Consider the following 10,144-nt stretch of genomic DNA (forward strand, 5'->3'; position numbering starts at 1 on the left):
ACGGGGTGAGATCTTGCGTGGAGCCCCAGATCGAGGGAGATTATCAGTGGTCTTGTATGTCTTCCATTTTCTAATAATTGCTCCCACAGTTGATTTCTTCACACCAAGCTGCCTATTGCAGATTCAGTCTTCCCAGCCTGGTGCAGGTCTACAATTTTGTTTCTGGTGTCCTTTGACAGCTCTTTGGTCTTGGCCATAGTGGAGTTTGGAGTGTGACTGTTTGAGGTTGTGGACAGGTGTCTTTTATACTGATAATGCATTCAAACAGGTGCCATTAATACAGGTAATGAGTGGAGGACAGAGGAGCCTCTTAAAGAAGTTACAGGTCTGTGAGAGCCAGAAATCTTGCTTGTTTGTAGGTGACCAAATACTTATTTTACCGAGGAATTTACCAATTAATTCATTAAAAATCCTACAATGTGATTTCCTGGATTCTTTCCCCCCATTCTGTCTCTCATAGTTGAAGTGTACCTATGATGAAAATTACAGGCCTCTCTCATCTTTTTAAGTGGGAGAACTTGCACAATTGGTGGCTGACTAAATACTTTTTTGCCCCACTGTACCTCTGGACTGCAATACAAGAGGCTGTCTGTTTGGGGGTGTGTGGAGGCAGATGAACTAGGCTGTATTTGTTTGCGTGTTTGTTTTATGTTTGCATGTTACTTGTTTAGTATGCTACATTTATGTTATATGTTTCTGTAAAATCACACTCTCTTGTTTGCCCAAAACAAGTTTCTCTCAGGTAGAGATAATAAAGGCTCATCTAATCTAATCATTCCAAAGAAATAAAAATAGTGTTTTTATTTTTATTGTATAAAACTAGTTTGTGTATTTAAATTTCTACAATAGTTAAATAAATTTATATCTCATATCAAAATATATCTGAACTTATTTGCGTGCTGTACATTATTCCTTGGTGTTTCGGGTGTAATGGTGTGTGTATGTGTGTATATATATATATATATATATATATATATATATATATATATATATATATATATATATACACACACACACACACACACACACACACACACACAAAGAAACTCGACAGTTTTTACAAAATACCAAAAACATTTATTATGTCAAACATTTCATTCAGTCTTGTATACAGTACAGTGGGATAATGTGAGGGCTTTGTGTGAAGTAGTGTAACTGCAGTGTGTGTGAGAGAGATGGCTTTAGTATTTGATTCCTCTTCTATAGGGCTGGAGGACTCGAGTCCAGTCTTGTGATTACAGATTTTATGTGTAATAACTCCACCCCTCGGTGTAGAAAGGAGAGGTTATTGAACAGCACCTAATTATTTCTTTTAAAATAATAATCATCAGAATTCAGTGATCTGCAAATGGAATGTGAGTCCGTGTGAAATGAAGTAGGGGTTTAATTATGCATGACTCAGTCTGCAGCCCTGCCCCAGTAAACAGTTTAAACAACAAAAAATCATTAAGTCATGAATTAAACTAAATCTCATGCGTCAAACTCAAGGTCTGTGAGCCAAATATGGCTTGCTGCCTCATTTCATTCAGCCCCATGAACCTAAAGCAAATAATAATGTTGAAAGAGCCTGCAGTTCTCTCCTACTCTACATTTCACACTGTCTAGAATTCTCACTGTAGCCCAGAGACCGTGACTGTACAGCACGGACACATCTCTGTGCTGAAACTCTGCTGAAAACCAACGTCCATGTGCTGTGTTTGATGGAAGTCATACTGGCGTCTAAAACCATTCAGAAACCCATCATATGTGGGCAGTGGCATAAACAGGAATTACTGTGTGTGCAGGATCTTTGCAAAATAAAATCATGAATGCACGATCATTTAAGGCACAATCTCCCATCAAACAATCTCGCTGCACAAGTAACAAAATTTAAACACAACATATTGTAGAGTGTGCAATTCTTCATTATACAAATATATTTTATTGGCAAAGTATGATTGTAAAAAATGCCCACTGAACATTTTGACTGCATCCCCAGTCAAGACTGGCTAAATCCAGCCCAGATCCACACAAGCTTTCTTTCTTGAAAGATGATAAAAGGCTTAATAATATCCATCCATTATCTATAGCACTTCTCCATCAGGGTCATGGGGGAAGCTGGATCCAATCCCAGCTGACTTCGAGCAAGAGGTGGGGTTCACCCTGGACACGCCACCAATCTATCACAGGACTGGCTTCATAATATATCGATAATTAAAGGGGCATCCACTGATTCTTGCAAGATGTGGGGCCCATAAACTTTTAAAAGTAATTGATTTGAACTTGTTCCAATGGAAAGCCATGAACCAGAAATGTTCTGGTAAATATTAATGAGAAATTAATGTTGAATAATTGACATTTAAGACACAATATGACCAAATATTTTGTTGACCATATTTTGTTTTGGTCAACATCTTGATTTTTTTTTAAGCTGAATTTTGTAATCTAACTTTTTCAAAAACATCACATTTACACGTTTTCTTTTCAAACATTACAAAGGTATGTGTTTTTTCCCCCCAAAGTGTTTGGCTACGAAGTCAGGTTGAAGTCCAGCTGACTGATTTCATTCTATAGGTTATGAAAGTGTGCACACCAAAGGCACCTTGTTTCCACTCGTACCCCTCTTCACCAACAGGTAACAGATTCCATTCTAGTTCACACGCCAAGTTCTGGAGAACATGCAAACTCCACCCAGAAAGACCTCAATCAGCCGTGAGGTTCGAACCCAGAACCTTCTTCCTGTGAGGTAACAGAGATAACCACAGCACCACTGTGACTCTCTCTGCCGGAGCTCCTTTTAGTAACTCATTCACAATGGCACACATCATGGGACTCACGATTATTAAAAGTCCAAGTTTAACATTTAAGCACGTTATTTTTCAGGTTTAAACAAACTCAGTCCCACATTCTCATTCATTTGCATGCCTGTGCAGGAGCAGCCGAGTTGAGTTCGTATCGAAGCTGAAATGCATTTCAATATCAAAATAATACCACATACGACGTGAACAAAGACATGCTTTAAATCAATGCTGACGCCGCCCCAATCCGCCCGTCCATCTCACGCTCCATTTCACCATCACTCGTGAACAAGACCCCAAGATACTTGAACTCCTTCACTGCTTCATTGCTGCCCCAAGTGAAGGAGTTATTCTGATCCTTTGACAGTAAATTAAAAACACTATAAAGCTGCATTTTGTCCTGTTCACTATGGGTGGAGTTTGACATTTAACCCCCTCCCATGCTCAAATATCAAGCTCTGCCCATGGAGCCACACCTTCTGCAAATCACACACTCATGACACAGTGCAGTGAAAAGAGGAAACAAAACCACGGACAGCAATCATTTGTTCAGCCTCAGGTTCATCACATTTATGTAAATATTAGTAAGTCGGAAGCTAAAGTTGTAATTAAGGGCCGACTCAATGTGTGTGTGGCAAAATAAATGGAACAAAAACTAAATGAAGATCTCTTTTAAAAATAATCCATGACTGTGGTGTGCAGGATCAGGAGGATGAAAGAGGAAAGGGTTATGAGAAAATGAAGGAATGATCAGACTTGTGTCAACATTTCCAATCTTTATTTGATGGGAAAAGACAATAATGGAAAGTGTGAATACTGTGGAGACGCAGAAACAGTTGCCCGTGTTTTATTGTTCTGCCAGAAGTATGATTCAGAGAGAAAAGTGTTAAAGAATGTGCTCCGAGAGATTAGAGAACAAAACATGAGTGATATTGTACCTGCATGGATATTGATCAGGTTACTGGAACAAACTCTCTGAAAATTTCTACGTTTTTGTTGAGCTTGGGGAACAGACACAGTCTCGATGTAGTGGCCCCTGAGTGGCGACTCTGTGCAGCTAGCAGACAGTCGGTTTAGCCTGTTCGTCTGCTCCCTGGCCTTGGCTCTGGATTGTCAGAAATTAACTAGGCCTGTTCTGAGACTATGACCTATGCTGCAGGAAATGAGAGCAGCACCTTCCCGAGTGGGATGGATACCGTCCCGCCCTAACAGGCCAGCAGTGCCCTCAAAATTAGCCCAATTATCTATAAAGCCCACACTGTTTTCAGAGCACCACCTGGACAGCCAGCAGTTCAGCGACCATAACCTGCTGTAAGCTACATCCCCACGCCACATTGGGATGGGGCCAGAGCATACTACAGCATCGGACATCGCCTTCGCTAATTTAAACACCTCTACAAAGTTACTCTTAGTAACCTCAGACTGACGAAGGCGTATATCATTAGCTCCTGCATGGATAACTATCTTTGAGAACCTGTGCTTGCCTAGGACCCTAAGATTACCTGCTATGTCTGGCGCCCTGGCTCCCGGTATACACCTGACTAAAGCTGCTGGTGCCCCTAAAGGCTGAGTTAATGTCACATGCCGTATGATAGAGTCTCCTATAACCAGAGCTCTTTCAGGTTTCTCAGTGGGTGCATCACTAAGGAGAGCAAACCTGTTCGACACGTGACGCGGAGAGGAGTGGTGCTCCCATGGGCGAGCCTCAGCGGTAGCTTTGGCTCTATGCTTATGCCGCCGAGCCGTCACCCATTCGCCCTGCTGTAAGGGCTCTAATGCCAGAGTTGGGGGATTGCTAACTCCACCTAGGACGTCCAGACTTTCCCTAACAGAAACTGCACTGTTCTCATGCTCACTGCTGGTACCTCGTATAGTGAAGGCTACATCAGGGGGCAGAGCCTTTTCTTACAAAGCCCCACCAGTTATGGAACAGCCTTCCAAGTAGTGTTCGGGAATCAGACACAGTCTCAGCATTTAAGTCTAGGCTGAAAACATATCTGTTTAGTCAAGCCTTTTGTTAATGGTGTTTATGAGGTAAAGGAGTAGATCTGGAGGGTCCTCAGACAGAGTGTTTTGGTAAACTGGGATGTATGGATGCTGTCAGTCCCCACTCGCTTGCTCACTCGAGTTTGTTGACGGTGTAGTGGCTGGCTGCTTTATGTCCTGGGGCTCCCTCATGCCTGTGTTACCTTCTGGCTCTCTCCTTTTAGTTATGCTGTCATAGTTAGTTGCCGGAGTCCCTGCTTGTACTCGGTGCAATATGTATACTGCTCCTACTTATTCAGGTGACATTGGGCATACCTAACAACCTGTGTTTTCTTTCCCTCCCCCCCACCACCCCAAATCTGTCCCTCTGAGTTACATGGAGTCAACAGGAAATCTTTTGGTGGAGAGGGTGGAGACCTCGACTGGCTATCGTAGCCTGCAGGGAATCGGCCGTCAGACATTCTGTCGCATGTCCCAGACCCGGTGAAATGTAACTGAATTGTCTTGGCCAGCCCTAAGGGTCCCATCTGCATCTCATCATTGCTGAGGAGTGTGCTCCCATCACCCAATCAAGCATCCAGCCAGAGCAGGTCATGATAGGTTTTACCATATTAACATGCCATTGTTGTGTGTTATGCCTGATGTAAAGACTCTCATCTCTGCGAGTCTACCACACAGATTTAATGCTTGTCATTTTTAGGGCATACCTAACAACCTGTGTTTTCTTTCTCTCTCTCTTCCCCCCCCCCAATCTGTCCCTCTGAGTTACATGTTGATCCTGGGATTGAGATGCTGGCCTCTTCTGCCCCTCGGACCTGCTTGATCCATCCTCGTGCCCTGTGTCTGGTCGGAGTTTTATCACACCACTCCTGTGAAGGACAGCCCCATGAGGACAGTTGAGGGTTATACCTGTTAAAACTGTTAATATTATAGTCAGGCTGTCTGTTGTTGCCCAAATGAGGATGGGTTCCCTTTTGAGTCTGGTTCCTCTCGAGGTTTCTTCCTCATGTCGTCTGAGGGAGTTTTTCCTTGCCACCATCGCCACAGGCTTGCTCATTGGGGATAGATTAGGGATAAAATTAGCTCATGTTTTAAGTCGTTCAAATTCTGTAAAGCTGCTTTGCGACAATGTTTATTGTTAAAATCGCTATACAAATAAACTTGATTTGATTTGACAATGGTCAGGTGACACGTGTTGGAAACTTGTAGAGTATTTAGTATCAACAAGACTAATGAACAGAATGAGAAGCAGTAGGATTAGTGATTAGTTCTCTTTGAGTATTAATGTGAGAGAAGGTAGAGCTGTAGTCCACACTCCAGATCAGAGGGGGCGGTAGTGCACCACTAAACTCTTAACCAACCCACAAAGAAGAAGAAGAAAGGGGGTGTGGAGGCCCAGCACCAATGAGAAAATCAGAAATGAAGGCATGTATGAAGCTGATCATGTGACGCAAACTGAGAACTGGCAGTCAACATGTTCCACAGCCTCAGCCGAGGAGGTCAGAAAGACTCAAGAGAGTGATATCGGGGGGATGGCGTGTCGAGCAGTCGCATCCCTCTGAGCTCTTCAACGAGGTCCCAGTGTAAAATTTATTTGAAGCGTATTACTCCACTTGACCGTGCCTTTTAACCAAAACTCAGCCCGAAAATGAAGAAAAATATTAACACGAAACCCCAGGCAGTAAAAAGTCTCCCGTTTAAAAGCAAGGAAAAGTTGAGTGAGCATGACTGTGCTACACCCAGGAAAACAGCTAGCAACAACAAATGGGATAGACTCGAGGGACAACGCCAACAGATACTCCTGAAAAACACACATGGACAAGAAAACGGAAGGCATGTCTCCAGAAGAAGAAACAAACGCATCAACTGAAACTATATTGAAAGCTATCGAGTTACTGCACTTAGAAAGGAAAATGATGACGTGAAGGGACATGTATTGAACCAAGAAAGATACAAAAGAAGATGGTGCCTTCGCATTAAAGGAAAAAAGGAAAAAGCCAACGAGAATGTCAGAGCAGAGGTGCTGGAGCTCCTGGGTAAAATTGCACCTGACTTGGCGGCGAAGATGGATGATGCGGTCGATGTTGTCCACAGAGTAGGTCAAGCGATGGAAACCAGGCATCAACAAATCGTTATTCTATTTGCGAGGTGGGCAGTGAGGGATGACATCTGGAAGCGAACAAGAACTTCCCCAGTCTGCAAAGAAGAAGAGATCCACTTTGCTGAAGACCTGACCCAAAACGACTGGCGGTCCAGACAGGCACTGTGGCCAGAAATTGAGCAGGCTAGAAAGGAAGGCAAGACTGCAGGCTTTAGGGGCCCATTTGGCCCCTTCATTGAAGGCAAGCGCATTATGGACGAGAGCTCAGGTTTGGGCTGATCTTTAACTTTGAAATGTAAACATTGTGGAACTGTTCTGAAAATGGGACTTCTACCTCAAGGTTTTCCACTCCACCTCCCTCAACTTTTCTCAAAGAAGTTTCTTTTATGTGTTCTGTGTTCCAGTTAAAAACTGATAGTTCTTTTATTTCTTTGAATACAAGGGGACTTAAAGACTCAGTTAAGCGCAAAGCTGTTTTTCTGTTTTGCAAAGGGCAACAAGCACACTGTACTTTTCTGCAGGAAACTCATTCTGATAAATCTGATGTCAAGTTTTGGTGACAACAATGGGGAGATAAAATCCTCTTCAGTCATGGGACAAATCGTTCAGCTGGAGTTGCCGTGTGTTTAAACAGATGTCCTGGTAAGATTTTGTGAGACGAGGCAGATGAAAATGGACATTGGGTTGCCTGTGTTATGGAAATTGGCAATGCTCTTATTGTTTTGATTAATGTTTATGGTTATAATAATGATTAAAAAAAATAGAACCTTGTTGCATCAGTTATCAAAGAACTACATGCAAATTTCCCCATGGATAATATAGTGGTTGGAGGTGATTTCAACTTCACTCCTGATGAGTGCATGGATAGATGGCCTTCACAACTATCACAACAATATAGAAATCCAATTATAGGGGAATTCATGAGTGATGATAAATTGATTATCACTGGAGAACTTTAAACAAAGAGGTTAAACAGTTTACTTGGTACAAACCTAATGGTCAAATCAAATCACGCATTGATTATTGGTTGGTATCAAACTCAATTTTAAAACGTGCCACAGAAACAACAATTTCTAATAAAACTTTAAGTGATCATTGTCTCATTAATTTGAAGCTGACAAAAACAGAAGCAATACATTCAAAAATTATTGGAAATTTAATTCACAGTTGCTAAAGAATGAGGAGTATTGTCATCATATTAATCAACTAATTCTGGATATTAAAAATGACAATTCGATCAACACATCGATACTGAAATGGGAATATCTAAAATTCAATATAAGAAAACTTTCAATAGCTTTTGGGGAAAATTAAATCAGAAAAGGAGAGCAGAAAAAGCAAATCTGATCAAAGAACTCATGACACTCTACACTAAACTAAATTGGCGTGAAGACGACCGAGAAAAAATCAACAGCTTGCAGTCCAGACTGGATGAGATGTATTTAAATAAAGCAAAAGGAGCATATGTAAGGTCCAGAGCCAAGTGGATAGAAGAGGGAGAAAAAAAAATCACAGCCTATTTCTGCAATTTAGAAAAACGTAGACAAGAATATAATTCAATTTGTTGTCTAATAATTAATGGAAAGGAATGTACAGAACCCAAACGCATAACAAAAGGTTTTGATTTTTACAGGAACCTTTACAAATCTTCATACTCGGACCAGAGGGCCATGATCTTCTTTGAGAAGATAAATAATTTGATTCCTGTAACTGATGAAAATGTTAAAGAAGTTTGTGACGAGGAGCTAAGGATTGCTGAATTTGACTACGCAGGTGTCCCCTATTGTGGCCAATCTTTACATGGATGAAGTGGAACATAAAGCTTTGACCACTTTTTCAGGAGTTGCTCCCAGCCACTGGTTCAGATATGTGGATGACACCTGGGTTAAAATCAAAACCCATGAAGTGGAAGCCTTCTCTAAACACATCAATGCAGTGGATATCAACATCAATTTCACTCAGGAGGATGTAAGTGGGAATAATCTAGCCTTCTTGGATTGTGATGTACACATTAGACAAGACAGAAGCCTTAGCATCAAGGTCTACCGGAAACCCCCACACACAGACCAGTACCTACTCTTCGACTCACACCACCCACTGGAACACAAATTGGGGGTCATTAGGACCTTGCAGCACAGGGCTCAGAACATCCCTACACCGGTAGAGGGAAAAGAGAAGGAGCAGAATCACATCAGGAAGGCACTTCAGAACTGTGGGTATCCCAACTGGTCTTTCTTCAAGAGCAGAAAAAGGAACATAACGGACAAGGAGGATAACAGGAACAAATGCAAGAACATTGTCATTCCCTACATTTCTGGTCTATCTGAGAAACTCAAGAGGATCTTCTACAAACACAACATTCCGGTACGTTTCGGACCCAGTAACACCCTGAAGCAGAAACTGGTCCACCCTAAGGACAGAATACCCAGACACAAACAGGACAACGTAGTGTATGCAATTCAGTGCAGTGAAGAGTGCACGGACTCGTATATTGGTGAAACCAAACAACCGCTTCACAGGCGTATGGCTCAACACAGAAGAGCCAGTTCCTCAGGCCAGGACTCTGCTGTCTACCTTCATCTTAACAACAAAGGACACTCATTTCAGGATTGCAACGTATGCATTTTAGCCAGAGAGGATCGTTGGTATGAGCGAGGAGTTAAAGAAGCCATTTTTGTCAACCTGGAATGGCCATCACTGAACAGAGGTAGGGGTCTAAGGTGGTGTTTACATTAGACCATATCAGCGGATCATCAGATTAACGTTTTTAAAACGATTCGCGTGCACACAGCAACGCCAATACACGATTCGCGTGCACACAGCAATGCCAATACACGATTCGCATGCACACAGCAATGAAAAGGAAGCAGAAAAAGGATACGCTCTGCTCCGCAGGCATCCTGGGCTCCAAATCACTCCGCCCTGAACAGCGAGTGCCCTCTGGAGGGTGCGCACTCCGGCCCTGCACAGCTCACAGAGCGCGCGAGTGAAGCGCACGAGCAGTGATTCGGGACAAATAGCAGGAAGTGAAAGTCCGCGCCGTTTTTCAGCAGTCGCGTCACATGACCAACGTGGCATGACCAATGCCAGCGAATCAGGAAGGTGGATGTCACAGTGACGTTGTCCAATGACGACGTCAGCTAGAGCTCAGCACAACGTATCCTCGTTCCTCAATGTTTACACAGCACCGGATCAGATACGTAATGGATTGAATACGTGGGCCCTGGCGGATTCAAGTTGTTCCGCCTGTGGAGTTGTTTCCCGGCGTTTTAATGTGAAC

The sequence above is a fragment of the Neoarius graeffei genome, chromosome 2, assembly GCF_027579695.1.
Source record: "Neoarius graeffei isolate fNeoGra1 chromosome 2, fNeoGra1.pri, whole genome shotgun sequence".
Taxonomy (NCBI): Eukaryota; Metazoa; Chordata; class Actinopteri; order Siluriformes; family Ariidae; genus Neoarius; species Neoarius graeffei.